The sequence below is a fragment of the Gouania willdenowi genome, chromosome 12 (genome assembly GCF_900634775.1).
Source record: "Gouania willdenowi chromosome 12, fGouWil2.1, whole genome shotgun sequence".
NCBI classification, from domain to species: domain Eukaryota; kingdom Metazoa; phylum Chordata; class Actinopteri; order Blenniiformes; family Gobiesocidae; genus Gouania; species Gouania willdenowi.
The window spans coordinates 14,851,746-14,875,873 of NC_041055.1; the positions used below are offsets into that span (position 1 = coordinate 14,851,746).

The 24,128-nt window shown below is 37.4% G+C and overlaps 1 protein-coding gene across 1 annotated transcript in view; it reads left to right on the plus strand.

Annotated features, from left to right (window-relative positions):
* The first annotated feature begins 1,933 nt into the window (after positions 1-1,933).
* lpar1 (lysophosphatidic acid receptor 1) overlaps positions 1,934-24,128 on the plus strand; it is a 55,178-nt gene continuing 32,983 nt past the window's right edge. The window contains exon 1 of the mRNA XM_028462782.1: positions 1,934-2,261. The gene's annotated coding sequence lies outside the window, so the exon portion shown is untranslated. The remainder of the gene's footprint in view (positions 2,262-24,128) is intronic.

Consider the following 24,128-nt stretch of genomic DNA (forward strand, 5'->3'; position numbering starts at 1 on the left):
GTTGCTCTCATGCATATTTTTTATTGTTCTTTTGTGTATTTTTCTGTTGTACTGTACTTTTGTGTATTTCTGTTGCCCCTTTATGTTTTTTTCCTTTAATTTTGTATGATTTTGTAGTCATTATGCCTATTTTTATTGTTGCTTTGTGTTTTTCTTTTTCATTTTATGCTTCTACTTTTGAGGGCCAATCTAAATTAGACCGAGGGCCACATGAGGTCCTTGCACCGCCAGTTGCCCATGTCTGCTGTACGGTACAAGGTACACAGGCACAGATGACGAGGCGAGACTGTTGATGCAATAAACTTTATATCCTGCCATATCTCTATCAAGATCAAATGTTCTAGCTTCACCTTCCTTTGCATTTTGAACTACAGAAGCATTGACAGATTTCAACTTTGAATCCAATTATTTGCTTTTCCATTCTTTTGTCATCCAATAGCCTATAAAGGAGCAGTTTTAGATACAGAATGTTTGTCAGAGTGCTCTTCCATATCTACCAATTACAATTTAGCATTTGTCATATTTGTTACATTTCTAATACTGTGCCAAATGTTCACTTGCTGTATAATATATCCCAGCCACTAACCGGTGCCAGAGTTAAGTTATTACTCTTTTGTGTATCTGACTCTAATCTAAATTAACCTCTTTTTTAATTCTGAATTTAAACTGGACAGGGCTTTTTTAAAAGAGCAAATTTGCTTTAATTCAAGAAAAAAAAAATGCTTTTTCCATTAGGTTAACAGTCTTTATATTATACTGTATATGATTGTGAGCGCATTCCCAGTGAGTTTGTCTATTTTTAAACTAATTATAAGTATAATTTTTAAACTAAGTTTAAGTCAAGTAATTGCAACATTTGTGCCACGTCTGTAATATTTAATCAGATATGATACAAAGATTAACATTTTAATTTAATTTTAAAACATCATCAGTAATTTATCCATTTTTTTTCCCAACTGCATATTTTGGTTTGAATTGTGCATATTTACCTTATCTCCATTGGTGTTGCTGATTTAATTCTGCAAAATAAATGTTCTAAAATGTAACAGCTCATTGTGCAAGTTACTGCCATTTAATGACAATAATTGCCTGAAGTTGGGCCCCTGAGCTGTTGGCTTTAGGTGAACGTGGGCCCCTGGACAATTTAGTTAAATACCCTGCCTCATGGGGTTAATTACTTGCTTGTTTTCATATTACAACAAACAACTCAATTGTTAGCATCTGATAGCTTTGTCAAATCAAATATTTCACCTCCGTTTCATTCCCGTACAGTGGTGGTCGTAGTTGTGGTTTGTTGCAAACACCTTAATAAGTGTTCACAGATGGTGTGAAGTTGGCAGACGTGTGTGTTTAAACTCAAATACTTTCTCACAACCATACAGTAGTCTCTGGCTTCCCTTTGACACCGACACAGACAGACAGGAGGAAATATGTCTACTGTACTATGAGGAGGTTAATTGGACAGGAGTACAATATGTCTTTGAGACCCATGCTGTTGGTCTCACACTCCCCCTGTTTCACTCCACCCCTCACTCTCTTCCTGTCTCTCCCTTAACAAGTGGATGGAAAAAAATCTGTTTCCAATTAGGGAGCAAGAAAAAAAAAAAACTCTACCACTACTAGAAAATTGAGGATTTTAGAAATCTTCTAATATGTTTTTATTTTATTTTATTTTTTTACTAAAACACACAGTGAACTGCTTGTGTTTTTGTTACTGTACTTGTTCTTTTGTTTTCTGTAGATGCTTATATAGCAATTATTTTTTAAATCATTAAAGGTGAAATTTTCATTCATAAAAACGTGTTTGTTTTTACGACGCGTGTCCGGGACGTGCTCGTACGTGCGTGAGTGACGTCATGAGCACACAAAGGTCCTGTATCGTGGGGAGAGAGAGAGAGAGAGAGAGAGAGAGAGAGAGAGAGAGAGAGAGAGAGACCGCACCGGCACAGAGAGGCACGGGCACCCAGCAGCAGAACGCATCCATAGGAAAATCCAACAGTTTCCCTGTAGTAGTGAAACGTTGACACACTGGTGAAAACAAACTGGAGAGAGTTTCATTTCTACCTGCAGGAACATATCATGAGACGCTCACCTGGCTGTGCATCGGACTTGGAATCTTCGCTGCGACTTTGACGCAATAAGAGTTTCGCTCTTTGAGTTAAAGGACTTTCAGCCACAGAGAGTCAAACTTCAACTTCAACACTTCACTGAGGGAGTAAACTGTGCGATCTTTCAGCGTTCCCAGTGCAAAGCCCAATATCGTAAGTATCCATTTTACCCTTCTCATGTTTTAACATATAATAGAATAGGCTACTATATGATTTGGGGAACTATTACGCACGTATGATGCAGGTATGGCTACATGAACATAATGGGTTACCTGCCACGTAGACGTAGCACAGAGCATTCTAAAACAGATAAAGGCTTTTGATGTTATAAACAGATGCCTAAAGTCCGATGGCGCGCCGTTATTTCAGCTGGAGACGCGCGTTTGTACAATGAGACCGGGAGGGACTGGTTGCAGCTCTACTAAACTATTTATCCTACTCAGGGTTGGACAGATTTAAAATGGGAATCAAAGCATTGTTATACACTTTCAAGTATTTCTGCATTCCTTCTCTGGAGAACAGTAGGATAAACAATATATAGAGAGACCTGATGTAGCAGAAACAGTTGGTTTATCGCATCATTCTGTGTAAGCTTGTCTAATCACTTCTGTCAGTTTACTGCTTTAATAAAGTTTTGACACTTTATTGCTTTTACACGTTTTTCCACATTAAATGTGCAAATTAAGAAGGAGGGGCCACACACACGCACACACACACACACACACACACACACACACACACACACACACACACACACACACACACACACACACACACACACACACACAGCCAAAATGACAAAGGAGATTGACCCCAAATTTTGTTCTACTCCGCTTGTCCTGATAAGACAGACTGGCTGTAATCTTGAGATATTATATTTGAGTTTAAGGCTGTGGTATCTTATCTCTTCAAAACATTTAGTGGATCAAAAGTTCATCAACCACAAAGGGCATATGCTGTGATCAATGTATATGTCAAGTTGATTGGCTGATCGGGCTTAACTTGAACCCAAGAGCCTCTAGCCATGATGCTCTTTAGTTATGTACTGTAACATTTTAGTCTGTTGCAATTTTAGGTACATGCAAGTCTAAATTTTGGTTATTTAGTCCTTGACCTAATCTGTTAAAATACCAATGGAGAATTCTTCATTCATAATCCCACATTTAATACTGAAAGATTTCCTGTGTTAGAAAATTAATATGCCGTATACTTTTTTCTGATACTGAGAGACGTAACATCTTAAACCTGTTTGTGAGATGGTAGTAGATGCTCTTTGAGCTATGGATTGAGAATAAAATCCCTTTATATATATGACAAAAGACATATTTTATGGGATATGTCATAGGTAAGGGACTGTATCTATCAATTTTTATTCACTTTTCCTATAACGGTTTGGGATTTGGTCTGTTGGAATTTTGTCATGGATTCATTGTAATAATAATAATAATAATAATAATGGTTTAGATTTATATAGCACTTTTCAAGGAGACTCAATGCGCATACAGAAACCATTATTCATTCACACCAGTCACTCAATGTTCTGACCACCACCAACATTCATGCACAATTCATACCCATTCATACGAGGCAATGTGGGTAAAGTGCCTTGCCCAAGGATGAGCCACAGATACTGAGGGCCTTTTCTCATCTCCTTTGGAAGCTAACTTTCACTTAACCCTAGTGTTGAATTTCACATCTGTAGTAGTAAGAAGAATATAATTTACCTCACGCTCCCACGACGGTCGTTAATGTGTGAAAACAGTAGCGTGGAAATTATTTTTGGGTTTAAAATTTGCCCAAAGGGTTGGATATAATTTTAGTCATTTTTTCAGCCTCATTCTTGTTTATCTTTTGATAAGATAAAAGGAAAGAAATCTCCTCCTCTTTACGAGATGACTCTGCTGACTAGTTGAGTGCATACAGGTTTTTTTGGATGACTCAGATGTCTGTCCTCATTTATGTGACCTTTGTCTTTCTTTTTTCCCCTAAATTTGGCAAAAAAGTCATAAAATCTGCATCTTGTTTTCACATACCTTGATTTTTCTCTAAAACGTCAGCATTTTGTTTCTCTTTTGTACCTTTGTTTGCCTTAGCTCTGTGGAGTAAGGATAAGTAAAAACACTACTTCCACTCAAAGATGTTTTTAATTAAATACAGGGGTGTGCCGTAAAAGCAGCCATATGCTCCCAGCATGCTGTCATTGTTCTTTTGATGTTGCCTTAATTAACACTCATCTGGGTGTCAAATGGTTGTGTTTACATGAATGAGTTGGTGTAGACGTATGACATTGGGAATAGTGTTTACCTACCGCCTACTGCTACGAACCCCAGGAAGTCTTTGACACCAAGAGGGAGCATGAGGACCATTTACATTAATTACTTTGTTGCCCCAGTTAAGGCGGGCATACACTGTGTGATTTTTGGCCCATTTTGAGCCAATTTTTCACTTGTGCTTCTAGTTTTGGGATCGGGCTGAGTCTCAGCTAAGTCGTGTGTCGTGCATCGTGTAGTATACGTGGGGTCACATGAAGCAATTAACATCTCACGACCAGCTCCTGATCAGCAATCCTGGTCGCTCCTTGTGAGGGTATCTCACTGTTGAAGTAGTGCCACGGGCTGGACACGTCTGTCCAACCAGTTCCTGGTCCAACGCATCGCAGCCTTTTCTTTTTAAAAGCTTTTTTTTCTAATATTTGCGAGTGTCTTTCCACTTCCGGTTTCTTCTTCTTCTGTTTTAATTGTGATGCTTCAGAGTTATTCTTCTTCTTCTTCTTCTTCTTCTTCTTCTTCTTCTTCTTCTTCTTCTAATTTGTACGTTGGATTTCTGGAAAGAGGACCTCAATGGTCGTGTATGGACGTACAGTTTGAGCAGTCAGATCGTGTCAGAGTGTCGGTCCGTAAGGTGTAAGAATATGAATCGTGACCTGCGCACTTTCGGACTCTGCAATTGAGTCGCACAGTTTACAGTACAATGATTGAAAAAAATGACACAGTGTCTGCCCGTCTTTAGACAAGAAAGACTTTTTAAAATGTTCTTAATTCCAAAGCGATTCAGTGTTTTAGGGGCTGTTAGCCTGTGTTTTTAAGAACAATATTTTGTGATACTGATCATTTATTAGCACCCATGCACATTCTCTTTTCCAGAACAATTTAAGCAGAGTTTTGATCTGTTACAGACCTCACACCTGTGTGTGCTGTGTTTCGATAATGGCAACACAGCTCATCACACACGTGGTGTTTCTATCTCACTCACGATTCAGAATTTATTTCTCCAAGCCAAAAATCTCTCATGATCAAAAGTGATCTATAACAAAAACAAAGAAGCAGAAACAAAAGCAACAACCAGAAAACCCTACAAGCAATAGTGAAGTGGACACAAGAAAAGAGGGAATCGTGGTGGACTATTTTTTGAAGGAAAAATCCCAAAATAAAAAAAAAGATTTCAGCACTTTACACTCTACACATGCTTCCTTGTTCCTGTCAGCTTGATTCTTGATTGGCTACATTTCGTTCCATGGAGCAATTCATAGTCATTATCAGGACATCACTCTTAAACAACTCAGGTAACAGGATCATCTTCTCGGACATGAACTAATCTGGTGTTTGTCGTCCTAAATCGGGAAGGGGCAAAATCTGGATGGCCCGATTATTATTGTGTGTGCCCTGCTTTAGTCTGGCACTACTGTCAGTGATTCAAATCTGATTTTTAAGCAAAGTAGCATTGACACTAATATTCATTTTCTATCCAGTTGTTTTAACCATATTTTTACATTTTCTATATTTTACAACAATCTAAAATGGTAAATTCACTAGATTTACATAGTGCTTTAACCCTAACACTAACTACTAAGGTGGGGCTTCACAATATCAGCTCATTCACCCATTCACACTCACATTCACACACCAATGCGACAGAGCTGCCATGCAAGGTACTCAGGCGACTTATTGATTGACAGAAGAGAAGATTACTTATAGTATAAGTACTATTACCAGTTGATAAAATCCCAACCCTTTAATAGAAAAGCAGATGAAACAGGTAAAACTTTACATCACCACATTTATTCATAGAGAATATAATGCTGCATTACATTTTCTTGGGGCTTTCTGTACAGACAGACATTTTTAAAAAGGACACTGTGTGTGATACAACAGACGGGCACTCGATCCAGGATTTGCCTGATGTTAGGTGTGATAAGCACTAGAAGACCCCTGTGTCCCCCTGCATGATTAAGCGAGGTAAGATGAATGATTGAACTCAGTGTATATAGAAAACGTTTTAAAAACATGTGTATAAGTTTTAACACACTAACCATTTTGTATAGTCGAGGGAAGAAACTCATGTTTGTGTTTTTGAAACAAAGTCACAACAAGTCTCAACAGCTTTTGCTGGAGGTTGCAAATGATCATTAAAGCACAATGTCATGCGCAGTTCAGGCTTTAACTTTAATCTGTATCATCGTTCACTAATCCGCAGACCTCACAATACACTCTCTTCAACCAGTCTTTATTACACCTCTAAGAATAGAAACACAGCTCATAGAATAAACTTCTGTCATTGCTAATGTAATTCAGAAAAACCAGAGGAGCCAAAAATGTTTGTTTCATGCTTTTACTTTCAAGGAATCCTGAGGTGGTTGGCTTCGATCTTGTAATTGAAATGAAAGCCCAGTTTGTTTGGTAGTGATCCACCATCAGTCTATCCTGTCAGGATCGCTCTAACTCCACTTATCTTCTTAATATTGAGAACAATCTTGCCTTTTATTCATTGTATGCCTTCTGTTACATCATATGTGTCAATTTGCAGATGTGCTTTTTCTACAAATGGTTTTTCCTCCCATGCTTTTTGCCTAAAGCAGCCTAGAATATTTTTTTTTTACTCCTGGGATTTCCATTTGTAATTTCTCGAGGACCTTGAGAGAAACTTTAAAGGCCAACAAAAGATGATTTGGTAATTGTTATTCTTCACTTTCACCTGTAGTACCAAGTAATGTAACATTTAGTATTGTATCCTATTTACAAACTCGAAAATCTAAGATCCAATTGACATTTAAAAGGAAAATTGTATTACGTAACCATTAATGTATTTACCAAATGCTGAGTAGAAGAACATCCTCCTAAGGAGCTTGGATGTTTCCTTAGTAACCAGGGAGACAGCACTGGCTTGTATTCCTCAAAGTTCTCAGTGATAGATCACCAAAACACACTGGTCTGTGAGCTATTCTACAGCTTGAGAAATGCAGAAAATTCTGTGCAAAGTCTGGAGGGCAAAGTTGTTGTCTCTGACTTTTGACCCTTTTGATCAAACTAAACAGAACTCCCACTGCAAAGACTTAGCTTCACCCCCGAAGATGACTGTTTTATGTTTCCCTACATGAGCTCTGACATCCATCAAGAGGAAAGGTCCTTGAAACATCTGTGTTGTGATTACTGAAGCAAGATCTTTACTCCCCCTCATCTAAAGACTTGCATTCCACCCATTCTTACACCAAAGGGTCTCCATTGGTTCCAAACGAATGCAGGTAACACACTTTGTTAGCTGCTTTTGGATCTGTTCAATTGTTTTCAAACTCAAGTGTTGCATGTATTCTACCCTTTTAAGCAGCTTTAAAAGCTACCAGATCATTAAATAACACTTCAAGAAATGTACCATCAAAACTATTTTACAGTAGGTGCATAGGCACATTACTATTACTTATTGATTACTACATTGAATGCTGGTTGGTCAAAAGTTGGTGTATACAGTTTCTGTCCTAAGTTACTTTTGAAATCAGGTTAGAATCATAGTTGATTTTTCTTAGGCTGGATAGCGGATAGCTTGTTTCATGATTCTATTCTCTAGCGTATATCTAACCCCTATGTGTTGTTTTTAAAGCAGGCGTTTTTAAATGGGTGGCACGATTTAACCCAAAATGTAAGCAGCAGTATTTGTTTTGTTTCTTGTCACTTATTTGCGGATACAGTAAATTACTTTTGGTTGCTATACATGTAATGTATGATCATTTACCAAAAAAATAACTAAATGCAGATGCTTTAGCTAATAGCTCCAAGGTCTCAGGATTGACTTTACAACTTGGACCATAGACTTTGTCACTGACTCAAAAGAAAAGGCATTCATTGTTGTCATTTGCAAATGTATGTGGGTCGAGGATTTTGGTGAAAAACCTTTTAGACCCAATAAAGGCACATCTGAAGTCAAACTTTTGTTCAAAAAAATTACCCCTGAAAACTTTATACAGTTTGCAAACTATTTAATCCAACCAAGTTTTTCATGCATGGTTTCCATTTGAATGAAGCATGTAAAGACATGCACAGAAACCTTTGCAGTGGAATAAATAATATCCAGATGGTTTGGAGAAATGCAGACAGACTAACATAGAAAATATGATGAGAATGGAGCTCATGCAAGAGACAGGAAGAAAAAGACGGAAGGAGGCGCATACCTAGATGTTCACAGGTGTATGTATGACTGAACACGTCTCGTAGTAGAGTCGCAGTACATTTGATATTTCATCATACATGCTGTTAAGTTTGGATACCCTAAAATTACTAAGGTAATACAAGGTTTTCCTCTTGTGGAAGGACAATCACACTATCCTTAGGCGTATTTGTTGTGTTCTGTTTTGAGCAGATAATACAGCCTTTATCATAACACGTAACGTAAATTTGTCCTTCTATTTTTTTCACTTTTAGAGGACTGATTATCAATAATAAACTAAGTAAAGATTGAAATTATTATATTTGACCCTCATTTCTTCTTCCAATGTGTCACCCACATTGTAATGTTGGTGTGCAATTGGTGCACAGTTGGTTTAGTGTAAAATTGAAACTAATTAAATTAATCACATTACTATGATGTGTATTGTAATGTTTTTGAAATTTCTTTGTAAATGTATTTTATTTATTTTGTAGGTATTTTAAATTTAGAGTAGATAGGTTTATCAACAGTATTTGTTAAAGTGCAGCAAACTTAAAAAAAGATTTACTTTTCTAGATATAATGCTTTGTTTCCCTGTGTACCACATTATGGTTGCTATTACATAGATTTCAGATATTGTGTTCGGGAGGAAATTATGATAAAATGGAGGTATAGTAAACCATAGATCCTAGGTTCCCAAAGTGGGGTACGCAAATTGTCACAGGGGTTACGTGGATGAAAAATTAAAAACAGCGTCACAACATTGGAAACTAGAAAATAAATAGATCAGCAGTTAGGAGCCTCCATGCCTTTGCCTTAGGAAGACTGTCCTCTAGTGGAGAGCTAATTCATTACATGGCCAGTCGCCCTGCTCTCGCAGACTTACGTAAATCTAATTAACTCATTCAGTGCTATTGACGAGATAATTCGTCAACTGCGTTTTTTCACGGAAGTTGCTAGGATACACTGTGACGGAGTTCTACTGTGAATATACGGCTTCTCTGTTGATGTAGTGACCACCTGGTGCCCTGAAAGTGGCAGCAGCGCACCTTTGGATGACAGATTAGCCACTGATGCTACCATTAGCTAAGGGGGGAGAAGCAGGGATGATATTGTGACGTATCCAGCAGCTCACAACACCACATACTAACACAGAACATGTGTGGACCTGAGTAGATTATTGATAATGTTGTGAGTGTGAGCTAAAACCATCAACTAACCTGGCCAAATGGGTCATCGCTGCGTGTTGGGAGGAAGAGGAAATGACATCTGTGATTGACAATTTATTTATTTTTTCTGATGAAAGTAGAGACTTTAATCTTTTGGAATCTGGTGTCAGATTTCAAATTGTCATAGTACAAAATAATCTGTGGGTCTTGAAAAATCAGTCAAAATGCTCTAAACTGGCAGGCAACAGAGGGGGAAATTAGAAATTCTGAAAATGGCTGGCACTGAATGAGTTAATTGATTCACACCCGTAAGTGATGGTGCTCATTTCACTGTGTGCGGCGAACTGTTGAAAATGAAGAAGTGGCTAAAAGACATCAATTGTCCTTCCACATTGACTGTTAGTACGTCAACTAGTCAATCAATAGTTACACGTCACCTGACAGCGATAGCAAGACCAAATATTCACAGTGTGCAGCAGACCAAGATGTGCGCTGCAGTACACTTGTGGTCCGTGGCTAGCCCAGCTAGCATGGCCATAGAGAGGAGTCGGAGGCAGAGTTCCGCCCCCTTCACGCAGCCTCAGACAAAGACGCAATCATAGCAAAAAAAAAAACGCAAATATAATGAGATCTACATTGCTATGGGGTTCATATATATTTGTACGGGTGGAGTTACTCGGCCACAGTGTGTTGTATGTGCACCGAGTAAAAAAAAATCACCAAGTGTATCATTGTACCAGTTGTTAGAGCTACTGTCTTTAAAGGGAGCAAATATTTATTCCTGGTTATTGTTTTACACAGTTTAATAGGGCTTTATTTATGGGCGAGTAGTTCCTACTGCATATGTACAAGCTTCTTTATAAATATTAGTCTATTATTGTGCATAGTTACTGTTATGAACATATATACGTAAGCTATATCTGAATGAGGTAACCTTTTAAATAACAATAATTAAAGAATAAATAAATAATAAAAATACAACTGGTTTACAAGGGTTCCCGAGCAGTAAGAAAGGAACTAAGTTGTTTGCTTCCCCTCAACCTCACCCTTCAGATTAAAGTTGCATTTTACAATTTCATGATGATGAATATTTTGCATTGCTGTTATACAGTATGTTAAATCAATAAACACATTTTCTGGAGTTTTTCTTTTCTAAAAAGAGAGCGTTGTTTCAATGCCAGTTGGCTAAAAATGTAAATAAATCAAAAAATTATAATTCTGACTAACTTTTTTTCTTGTGTATTTACAGATTATTATTTTTGTATTATATATTATTCCTCAACAGGATAGGTAAAATTCAGGGACACATTTCACTTTAGGGCCGGCTCCCTTGTATATGACATTACATTATCATGTTTTTTGAGTGTGCAGGAGTAGGGGGCACATGGTTTTAGGTTAAAGGTCTGAAGGGGTACGCGACTGCAAAAAGTTTAGGAACCACTGTTCTAAATTATACAGGGTAAGTGTTAAAGTCAACCAAAACCACCCAAATCATTTTTAACTTGTTGATTACAATATTGATATTGCATTTTCACATCTAGTTTGTTCTGTGCCAATCTACACCTACAAGCATAAAATGTACAGTTTTTTGTCAGCATCAGGCTTATAAAAGAGGTTCAAATAATGGCTGCGTTCACTCAGTTGTCACGTTGCTTTCTGATATTATGACGTATTAAGTTCATCAGTCGGAGGCGAACAGTTTACAGTTGTCTGCGAAGACCATTTCAACTCATTCTGTTATGACATGCATATCAAAATGTGCATTGTACTGACTTCAAACCAAGAAACATGTACAGTAATTTGTTGAAATGTGATGAAACATGAAAGTGTTGATGATTTCAAATTAGGCGTGGGACACTGCAAACCATAACAAGCTGTTGTGTAGTAGATCATGTGGATTTATTTTATTAATCTGACCCCCATGATACCAGTCGAACCCTTCATGGCACATCTTGAGACGTTCTAATATTCTAAGTTTAAATGAACTGTTATGTGATTCAAAATTAATGTGTGGTTTTTTTATCTGATTGTGCAATGCTATGGCTGGTTGTACATCTGTCCTTAAGCTGCTGTTCTGCCCTATTCAATTATTTGAGTTTATTTGAATTGCGGTACCTTGTTGCACGACATTATGCCCCACCTCTGTTTCAAATATATATAACATAGTGGTCTTTGATGTAAATTTTGGATATCATCATTCCATGAGTTGACATTTCTCATAGTTAAACTATTGATTTGTACTTAATTTTCATATTAGCACCAACTAAAGTCGACAAAAAGACTTCTTAAAATGGTCAGTGTTTTTCAATCTGTTATTAATAGAGTGAGGCATCATACCAAGCATTTGCTAAATTATATTTATATTGGTAATCACTTGTTTTTCAAATTCAGATTAAAAAAAAATAAAAAATCTGCCAGTAAACTAGTATTTATTGTTTCCTCCATGGTGACACTGAGTAAAGTCCTCTACATTCTGGCCCAGATCATGTACAGAAAAAGGTTCCACTTACAGTGTAGAAATTCCTGATGTATACAGTCAGCTCAAAGCCCGGATGGTTTCGGGTTGGCCCTGCCAGAGTCGGTACTTGAGCCACTGAAGAGCCTTTGTGGAAGGACCCGAGGAGGGAGTTCACTGAGCATTCAGTTTGAATGAGCAGCAGAGGTTACGTCAAAGCTCGTCTGTGTTCATGAAATGGCAACATGGCTCAAAAATGTATCTTTGCATTATTATTTTTAGTGTAAAAACACACTTGGAATCTAGATGTCTGTCTGTTAAAGTGAAAGAAGCTCAGATGGACTCAGGTTAAATTCCTCAATGACATTCCTCTACCTGCGTACAAAAGCTGCCTGTTGTCATGTCTTTAAACACCTTCTTCACTGCTCCTCATTGAAAGAATGTTACAAAAGGCACAACAGCGACCAAACGTCTACTGTAGAAAAGGTAAACAACAGAAGAAGAAAAAAAACATTTGAGTATTTATTTAGTGATGGCTGCATGCCAAATATGGCAGTTTTACTTTTGTCATTTTTTTTTCTGATTGTATTGAATGCAAATATCTTTTGTTCTGATCTTTAAAATTTCTGCAGAAGTGAGTGATGTGTCACCTACACTGTCCATAATGCAGTGATGCACTGTAATCACTGAATCAATTTCAAATAGTGTAATTTCATTCGAGGCGACGCTCACAAAGTGAACCAGGAACAAGCCTGACATACTGTATGTGGCAAAGCCTTAGTCAAGTTATTTTTTATTTTATTTTTCAATTTTTGCCTGCTACATTTTCCTTTACATTTGATCTGTGACAGATGCTTTTTTAACTTTGCAGTTAAACATTGATGTGTCTTTGTACTTGTAAGGGTGTACTATATAAAAGCAAACTTTATTTCATTAATACATTTTAAGTGTGGTGAATTCAAATGGGTGTGGAGTTTATTGGCATTGTGCTTCCAAACACCACCCAGTCTCTGGCTTTCCCAATGACTCGCCCTATAAGTGTGGAAGTGTCAGGCATTTAAAGTTGAAGGGGCGGGGCAGTTAGCTGGAGTGCATTACTGAGAAACTTTTTGACGGCAACTCAGCAGATTTAATTTGGTTAGTAGAATCGGTCCATCACAGTAATTGTTCGGTGCTTCAAAGGTCCTCGTCCTATTGTTAGAATGCTATTCTTGTGTAGGTGTGACCATAACATAAGCAAACATCACCATGCAATGAGGTGTCTCTGTCAAAAACACATGTACAAGTCATAGAGATCAAGGGTTCTCAACTGGTCTCCCCTTGGGACCCACATTTTGCCACAATCAATAAATCGCGAGCCACTTTTTTAAAAACTTAAATCCATTTATTTTCCTGTGCAACATGCATTTCATTTATTTCAAAATAAAAGACAACTCCGACATGAGATACACTAAAGGGGACATATTATGAAAAATCCACTTTTGAGGTAACTTGAGTGTCCACCGGCACACAAAATGTGAAATAATTTCATCCAGTAGTTTGTTTGTAGTCTTTGGAAGTCTTGCATGACAGAGAAAATTGCTCCTTTTCAAATTTTCCAGATTTGTGAAGTCACAAGTCAAATCGGTGAATGAAATCCGATCCCCTCCGCTGGTAACTCCATCCATGGTCTCCACCCCCAACCTGATCACCCGCCATTTTTTTCTCACAAGCGAAAGAGTGATGGCTACCAGTAAAGCTAAATACAGAACTTTCCTGCTGCCGGTGCCTCCACAGTGAAAGTACACTGTAGTGTAAGCACTATTTGTTCTATCACCTCGTATCGCTGATCTGACGTGTTTGTGACACAATCCGGCGCAGCGGTTGGAGAAAACAAATGATTATCACCTTAAATGCACTACTCCTGTAGTTAGAAGAGCAATGGAGGAGGAGAAAGTGACTCAGCAGATTAACACACCGGTGAGAGTTTGAATGACTGCTGCTGCTGAGAAGCACGGACCCCTGAAGCGCTGAGACCGACTGAAAATAACAATAGCTGCTTAAATAGCCATGTGTTTTTACTGTAATGTGCAGTTTTTTGGCTGATAACAAGAACAGTGTGGATAGCAAAAATAAAATTGCTTTGGTGATCACTGATCACTGATCACCCTGTAAAAGAGCGAGACATGAAGTGAGTGAGCGTCTATAGACACGCCCACTCGTGAATATGCTTAAGTAGGCCCCAAAACGGCCCAATTTCAGAGTTGCTCAGAAAGTGACTTTTCAGATGGCTAAAACTCTGGAAAACAGGTGAGTTTGGGAAAATAAGCCTCAAATACTGTTTTTAAGGTTTTTAGAACAAATGGAGATGGGTGAAAAATTGCATAATATGTCCCCTTTAAGTGTTTATTTATTTTTGACCAGCTGTCTGCAACCCACCCAGTACAGGTACGCGACCCACTTTTGGGTTCCGACCATCAAGTTGAGAATCGCTCATTTAGAGTATTTGCCTCTGATGAATAATTATGCAATGTGGGTGGATCCGTTATGATGCGCTAAATATTGTGAAAACAAAATAATTAATGTTGCATGAGCGATGGGATCTTGCAGAGATGGCTGAAGTAAATGTTGCTCAAAAAAGATTCAGAGAAAGTGTAAACGAAAAGGAAAGAAAAACAGATGTTTAATGCTTGATTCAACGTTTTTGGTATGACTGAAACAAAAATGGTCCAGTAACCAATTTGATCATCCTGCAAAAAAAAAATGCAGTTATACTTGATTTTTTTTTAACTCCTTTCTGTAATCAGTAGCCCAGTGTTCTCTGTCACTCCTCCGGGAGGAAACTTATTTATTCAGTTATTACATTTGAATTTAACGAGATATTCATTAAACTTTGGTGAAAAAAACCTTGGGTGAAAACCTTTTTCCTTTGAATCGTGAAAGCCCACACATGGCAAGAGTTTGCAGGGACAAGGGTTAAAACCCCTCTGTTAACCTCAGCAGAACCCAAACACAGCATCGCCGCGCTCAACACTCCTCAGAACAAGAGACCAGCATGTCATGTGGTTTTCACCAACCAAACTGGGAGGCACTTGTTAAACCACTGCTATTTACCACCACTAGCTTAAAGCAACTCTACAAATGTCAGAAGTTTATGAAGTTTTTTTGGAATTGAGCTCATAGTAACACCTTTTCCAGCCTTGCCGTTAGCACACACACTGCTCTGCCTAAACATGTGGAACAAATCACAGCAGAAAAAAACCTTAGAGCAAAGAAGCTTAGTGGTTGAACGCTGGCCAGATCAAATGGGTTTGTAGTACGCTGCTCCACAGGTAGTGACCCTCGAGTGAGATTTTAGGTCATCTCAAGGATTAACTAAACTATCATCCCTCAAAGTATGTGATTGGAAGAATCGATAGCAACCCAGTGGTTTTATTAAAACAGTAGTCATCACAAAACCTACCAAGTTTTTCTTTGTGCAAGTAGGTGATAATAATCATCCCCTAATAATCTTCTGTCTTGCTCTCATTCCCTCCAAGGAAATAGTACTCACATTTTTAATGTCAAGGAGATTTTCCTCTTTTTATTGCAGAAAAAGCCTGTTTGATGGCAAATGTTGTCAGCAATTTGTTGGCAAAATACACACACACACACACACACACACACACACACACACACACACACACACACACACACACACACACACACACACACACACACACACACATAAAATTGTTCTTTCACAAATCTTACTGTTGGATGCACCCCCAGGTTTGTTTCTTATGGATTTGAATTCATTCAATGAATGGTAGAACAGTATAGGGATGTAATGTTAATGCTTTGACAATCAATTCTCACTTTAAATGTGTATTTTTTTTTGTGGGAATATTGATTTTCTACTCAAAAGATATGTATGTATTTAGTAAAAAGATTTGTATGTCTGATACTCTGTTGCTGTTGGCCATGGTGACATGTTTTCAATTCGGAATTAGTTATTCCAAATTAAATCATTTGGAATTAATGTGTTCTGCTTCGTGTTTACATGGAAATAGTAATTCCCGAATTGAGGTTTACATGGAAAACCGGTTTATTCGGCTTTATTTAATTCCTCTTTAGGTCTGGGGGTTGGGAAGGCTCTGATTGGATAGAGGGCGAATGTGACATATCACGTCTATCGGGAACAACACACAACAAACCTTTTATTGTCGGCTTTAACACAGAAGACCACACACGAGAACTGTTTTCACTTTTATTTTGATTGTAGTTTTGAAGCAGCAGCTCAACAGTAACACACGGTTTTCAGGAGCAGAAGGGAGATAGGAACTAATCACCGGTAAAAAGCCTGGTTAAAGTTTGGAAAACAATCACCAGGAATAAATAGTTGCTCCCTGGTAAAGACAGTAGCTCTAACAACTGAGTTTCTAGTGCCAGCTGTCCGGTGAAGCCTGTTCCGTTTACCGCGTTTACCGAGGTCCGTGTGTGTTTAATAAGTCTGTGTGTGTCCGTGTGAAAGTCTGCATGTTTACGCTTCCGTCCATCCACTCTTTTCATTATATCCATGTCTTTCAACGCTTTTATAAAAAATTGTCTCGGCTCTAGTCCGTACGGCCATCTTGGATTATGTCGTCATTGCGGTAAACTAATTTCAAGCAGATTTAAGCAAGTTAAGTGTGTACAAAAAAGAGGAATTATCTAATCCGGAATTAAAATCGGAATAAACCAGCCATCTAATTCGGATTTAAGTTTAATTAGGAATTCAATTAATATTAGGAATTAAGTGTTTACATGGTCAGTTTAAAGAGGAATTATTTTTTATTCTCCTTTAAAAAGAAATTAAAGCTCCCATGTAAATGTGGCCAATTGTCTCTTTAACGGAATGCCCTATTTTCAAAGGTGCACTATGCTTGCTCTTATTGTTGATTCCTGAGTTTTGCATGTAGGATTTATTGGCAGCAGAGCCACACAATCCTGAACAGGACAAATGGGCATGTAAGATAAAAATAAACCAGAGCACTCAGAGAGCACAAACCTCTGCCAAGTGCCAAATATCCTTTATGCCAGATATTAAATCAATCAATCAGTCAATGTTTATTTATACAAAGAGCTTTTCATACACAGAGATGCAGCTCAAAGTGCTTTTACATAATTTAAAATACACTCACTCCGTATAAACCACGTCCACCACACACAGACGCACAATTTAGAATAAGGACAATGGTACATGACTGGGTACTGTTAATCTAGGTAAGGAAACATCACAAGGAGCAGGACATAGACCATGGCCACAGGTCACTGAGACAGAACCCCCAGTCCAGCAAAAGCTTTTAACCAACACTGAGGGCCATGAGACATCACCACTGCAGCCACGGCCCCTCACAGCCCCTAGTGCTGAGGGCTCCGTCCGAGGAAACACTGGGATAGTAATCCTAAACAACATAAAAAGATAGCTTTCCCATAATTATAAAAACAACATAAAAGATAACAATCCTAAAACTATAAAAACAACATAAAAGATTAAAAACATTGAGTTATCTGCATCAGTGATCCTGTTAATGGTACCTTGATCATTCACAATTTAAAAGCTTGTAACACATACAGTATCATTAATAATGATACAGTGGATCCTAATATATGGGTACCCCCTTTCAAAAAAAAAAAAAATGTAATGAAACTTGGTGGATAATTGAGGAACCAACCCGACATGATCCTGTCAGATTTAATAAAGGTCGGTCAATTACAAAGCAAAATATGAATTTTTTATGTTTCTAAAATTTCATGAGATCTTCCATAGCAGAAGGTCTATTTTTGGTTAAAATTTTGTCAAAATCCAATAAGTCATTTTGACATAATTCTGCTAACAGACAAACAACAAAAGAAAGAAATGCTGGCGAAAATGTTGCCTCCTTGATGGAGGTAATAAAGGATTTATAAAGCCATAGTATGATAATCATCAATGTCTGTTTTTAACATTCCAGGGTTCTCTTTTTGAAGATGACTAATCTTTGGGGGTTTGTCCAATAGTTTTCCCATTACTCTTGTATCTTTCATAGCATTTTTTGACACTTGTGGGTTTTGTGTGCCGAGCTCTCTGATGAGCCGTGAACCACCCTGACACGGCTCCGCTCGCACATGACTCAACATCATCTCTCAATCCCCCTCTTGTTCGGAGCCCCATCGACATGCAGCGACTGTTTTTGAGAGTGTGTGTGACTATGAGAGTGAGATTGTTTGGAAGTGGTGGGGAAGGAGTTTGTACGCATCCAACCACAATGTTAGAAAGCAAAGAGAAAGAAAGTCTATGAGTGAGAGTGTTTGCATGCTCTCCTGGTGAGCAGAAGCGCTGTGTCTCTGTTTCGGAGGGTGGGAGAGTGAAAACAATGGGTGCATTGTTAGGGGAGTTGGCCGCTGCAGGGGAAAGAGGTAGAACGGGGGACAGGAAAGGAAAGCTGAGGATAAGGGCATTGACAAAACATGGATAGTAGATGAAGAAATGGGTTCATATGCAAAGGGTTTAGATTAAAGGAAAAAAAGAAAGAGAGTTTATGTGAGTTTGACTCGTATTCCAGGAATCATTACTGTATATGATTATTGTGACGGATTGGTGTGTATATTTTACAAAGTTAGTCGATAAAAAATCATCAGTTTAACCATTTGCCTGAATCATAGTTTATTTTTTAATTGTTATATCACTCAGGAAGTGGCACCCATAGTTAGGCAGTGGCAGCCCTTGGAATAAGGTGGACACAAATAACAGCATTTATCTTTTAGGTTCAATATAATAGAAAAATAGAAGTTTATGGTCCAGAAATACCAAATGTTTTAACTCAAAATATTAGCTGTTTCAACATATCCATGATTAACCTATGTCTATGATCAGACCTGTTCAGTTTTTATTATTTTTACAAATACATTCATCAATACATTGAATATCTATGTGCGTTTGAGTCAGGGGCACCCATTGATTACAACATTTCAATAAATCAATACTTTAATGATAGTAGTAGGTTATAGAAGACCTAATCTAATTGTATATTTACTGTAAACACAAGGTTTGATGACAAAACTACAATGAAATACATTGGAAGGTGCTCTGTGGTTAACTTTGAAGTTGAAGTGATTGTTTTCTGATATGGTTCTCTCAAACTAAAGCAAAGTGGTGTTTTTTTTATTGATTGTTCTCTAACTAGTCCATCCTGTTGTAAAATGTGACAGTAATGTATTTTAATGACATCAGTGCTTTAGGATTAGGAAAACATGATGTCATTGTTAGTTACAGAACAACAGGCAAAAACATCAGTGAGTGATAGCAGTTAAAAAGACTTCTCCCACTACTCAGTAGGAAGTCAGATGTTCCATCCTGACCCTCTGCGATATTGCCTGTTTCCTTCTTTGCCCTTGTCATAAATACTGCTGCTACATCAACAATACATTTCCCTAAAGGCCACTGGATTGCACAAAGGACTAGAATCTTTTCTCTTCATATTCAGGTTGACATTGAACAACGTAGCCAAAAATAAGCTTGCAAAAAAGCTAATTTAATCAATATTGCACTTAGAATTATAATAACTTTGATATATTATAAGTCTGTATTCCGCTCTCTGCTTTTATTTTGCATGTGTTTGTTAAAATGATGTGTTTACAGAGAGAAGAAAAGAACAAAAAAGATGGATAAAACGTACAACATGACTACTTTTTCACTGTCGAATAGAATTATAGATACATCTGGTTCACAGGCGTTGCCATTATCTACGTAATGCAAGTTAGCTAGCGTACAAGCTTATGTGTTAAATTATCTTGTCTATTTCTAAGCAGGGTATCAAATGTTATGTGCAACCCTTTTTTAAAATAGGTTTTTTGGACAAATAATTCCTTTTATTTAATCTTATTTTGTTTTTGTTTTTTTCAATGGCGTTTACTTGCTGAATTTTAATATTCAAATGGAATAATTGCTAGATTTTTTACGAGTAATTATGTGAACAATAATGCTTTTGAAAAATATAGTTCATCAAGTTGAGCTGACACTGACATTGTTGTGTTAAGCTAAGCTAACAACCAGAGCAGAACACAAGGCTAACTTTGTAGCTCAATGAGGTGTGTTACAAACAATTATCCTTGTCCTTTGGATAACCTTAATTCTTTTTTTACGTTACTACTGCTAATTGTTTTGAGCTAAAACAGTTCTGTGTACAAAATATGTAATTGTTGTGTGTGTACACATTGAAACAAGTTTCATCATTCATTTTACTGCTCTGATTTTTTTTAACGGCTTGGAAAAGACAAAAGCATTTCAAATGTGTGTCATCCATTACACTTACGATAAAACCTTTTATAAAACTTTATTTATAACTTTGCATTTAAAATTGGGTGAAGCAGAAAAGTGACATTTTGGAGTATAGATGCAGTGAGTTATGACCTCACTTGCAGGGATTTCAGGGTGGTCCTTTTCATTGCCTGTTGGACTCCAACACCCACACCCGCAATGACCCCTCCTATTTCATTCCTCAACACACACACACACACAAACACAGACATGTACACAAAAATGTGACTTTTTTCTTCATAACGTCAGGTTGGTATATGCTTTTAACCTACTAAAAGAATGGCTAAATTCCTGATTGCAGCGTTCTCTCGTTGATAACTATAGTAATCTATTTTTTGGGACACACACATGCACATGATGACAGGATCTCCCTCTGTAGGGACTGATGAAAGAGTCAGGAAAGTGGACCGAGAGGCCATTGACACTTCCTCCACTTTCTAGTGCTGACGATGTGCCTCAGGCATCTAATGTGGCGCTGACTGGTCCCTCCAGACGCCTAATGTCCATAAAACACACGATGACAAGCAGAGCAAAATAATTTCATGAGCCACAGACTTCATCACGGAGGCTGTGGATTTAACCTAAATTAGTGCCGCTGCGGTTATCACTCAGCTGCTACTCATACTGCCCTTTAATCACGTTAGTACTTCTAATGACATACATGAGGATACAGTTCTTTCTTTTTTAAAGTAACTAGGACAGTGCCCGTCGGATTAGTGGGAGCTTAAGTATAGTTGTCAATTATGACCAAATGAGTATGTGTTTGAAGGTTGGATGTACAAAGAGGTGTACATACTCTGTACTCTGTAGTGTTATAAAGGGCTTTATTTGCATGTGCAAAGTAAAATAACGTGTGTGATTTCTCAGGTTTAATTCTATGGGACATGCGCATGATAAATGTGTTTTTTTTACTCACTTTTATATTTTTTTGTTTGGTGTATTTTTCTGTAATGTATGTTTTTTGGAGTCATTATGTTTATTTTTGTATCTGTCTGTTGTCTTTTTGTGCATTTTTTGTATAATTATTGTTTTTTGTTTTCATTGTAGTGTGATTCTGGAGTCATTTTGTGTATTTTTGTATCTTTTTTGGTGTAGTTTTGTGCATTTCTGTTGTCATTTTGTGTGTTTTTTGTATAAATATTTAGTTTTGTGTATTTTCAGTTATTTTAAGATTTTTGTTGGTGTAATATTTTCTGTTATATATGTTTTTTGGAGTAATTTTGTGTGGTTTTGGAGCCTTTTTCTATATTTTTAGGCATTTCTGTTGTCGTTATGTGTTCTTTTTGTTCAAATATTGGTTCGTTTTTTGTTTTATTTTACTCATTTAGTATATTTTTATTGTAAATACCTTATGTGTGGAGAGGGAACTATTTGAAACTTCCGGGAACTCTCTCTCTAAACAGCTCTGTGTGCGTTCAGCATGTACTGTACATTCAAGGTGCACATTTAGTTTTGTAGCACGTGGTGAAAATATCAGTGTTTATAATACCGTATCCACAGAGAAATTTGCATTTTTGCTTTCAACACTGCTTCGGCCATTGTCCGCCAATAACTTCCAGGTCCTGTCCGTCCGGTCTAAACAGCGAGCGGTCAAACATACATGAAAATAAACGTTTTGAAACCACCAAATAAGTCCAAAATGACGGATGCACACACTCGGGCTATGTGCAAGCTGTTGATAAAGTTTCAGCTCAAACAAACACCGCATCGGGGAGAAATTTGCTTCACACAAACACACACACACACGCAGACCTTTCTTGCATTATAGATAGATAGATTTTCAGACTCTAGTAGATTAGGTAACCATTAAATTACATTACCATGATAATATCATTGTGTCATTATTACATTTTAAGTAATATTGATTTTAATTAATATCCTGTAATCACTAAGTTGCATAAATCATATGGTTTTTATGATGCATTTTGTTACACCAACCTTTTTTCTCCAATGCCCCACCTATACTGCATGTTTATCGGCCTTTGTGGAAGCAGCATAATGGCTTTTGTGTCCAAATATAAGATGACGCCTGCATGTCTAATTTGGTATCATTCTATTTGTTCATACAATCAAAGGTTAAAAAAAGCATCGATGTCACTACTTTGATAGCTTTACTAAACTATGGCAGCCACAGTTTGGATATTAATGTATCAATAGTGTAACGCCTTCTGATTTGGTAAAACAACTTTTTTATATTCCTGCTATAATAAAATCTTGTAAGTTATATATCCCACGTATAGGCACGTTTTAAAAAAACAACTTGGGGAGGCATGATTTTGTTTTTTCATTGAAACGCATTAGTTGTTCTCAAAATGTTTATGTGCATAATCAAAATGACCAAGATGACAAAGCAATAAATGCTCCTGGCCTCTAAATCTAAATATATTTGTGTTGAAAATGCTACTACATAAGTGGTTTGTAAGATCAAAGTCATCTAAATTATTTTGATTTTATCCACTGTATCTATAATGCAAGAAAGGTCTGTGTGTCCGTGGAGAGAATATCTCCCCGACGCAGCGTCTGATCGACCTGAAACTTTGTCAACGGCTTGCGCATACCCAAAGTGTGTGCATCTGTTATTTTGGAGTAATTTGGTCATTTCAAAACCAATTTGAAAACCAATTTGAAATGACCAATCCACACTGTGGAACTCCTGTTAAACATTGTTTTAGAACACCGATGATGTCATCAATAGTGATGTCGTCAGCTTTCCAAGAATGTTCAAACTGATGATGTCATCAACAGTGATGTCATCATCAGTGTTCTATGCTATGCTAATGCTAAGCTAATGCAGTGTTGATGCTGTCTGCCTGTACACAATAACTTGAAAAGTTAAGAACAGATTTTGATGAAATTTTCAGGAAATGTTGATAATGGGTCAAGGAACAGCTGATTAATATATATATATATATATCCCACTTATTTTCCCATCCAACTCCTGTTAATGTCAATATGAATACATACTTCCGACGGAAGTATGTATTCATACAGTTTTGAATTAAAGATTCAGACAGCATCCACACAATTAGAGCTTCCTTTATTCTGTCACTGGTGCATTGCCAGACCTTATTTGCACCCAAGAGTCTTTTACTAGTGTGTTTGTATGAGGTGGTGCACTTCATGTTTGATGTATATCCACTGAGGGGAAACATCAGATCCATGGACCAGATTAAGATCTTTTAGTATGATGCAATGTCAAAGCTAATCACAACTGAGTTTAAAAGGGTATGCTAACCTTATTTGTCATCCCTCTACTTAAGCTAGTCGCAATTTTGTATATTTTAGACCCCATGAGGCTTTCTTGTGTGGTTGCACTCTGATTTGTTTAACTTGTGTGCGTCAAACACGGTCACATTTTCCAGCACATCATCAGTTTTTAAGATAAATTGTGTTGAATTAAAGGGTGGGTTAGTTTTTCCTATGCTGTGATATGAGGAGGAATAAGGGTGAGAAAAGACGGGTAGATGATCTTCAGAGAAAGGAAAGCAAAACAGGAGGATTTCCACAAGAACTCTGACCTCTGACACGAGCCGCTTAATAGTCACTTGTTCATTCTGTCCCCTTTTCTCTCATGCTCTGCTTTTTTCTCTTTTTTTTCTGACTTGCACGCATACGCACACGCTGTAAAACTTAAGCCCAGAGGTCCTGTTTCCGGTCTGGGGTGCATGAGAGAGACTAACCAA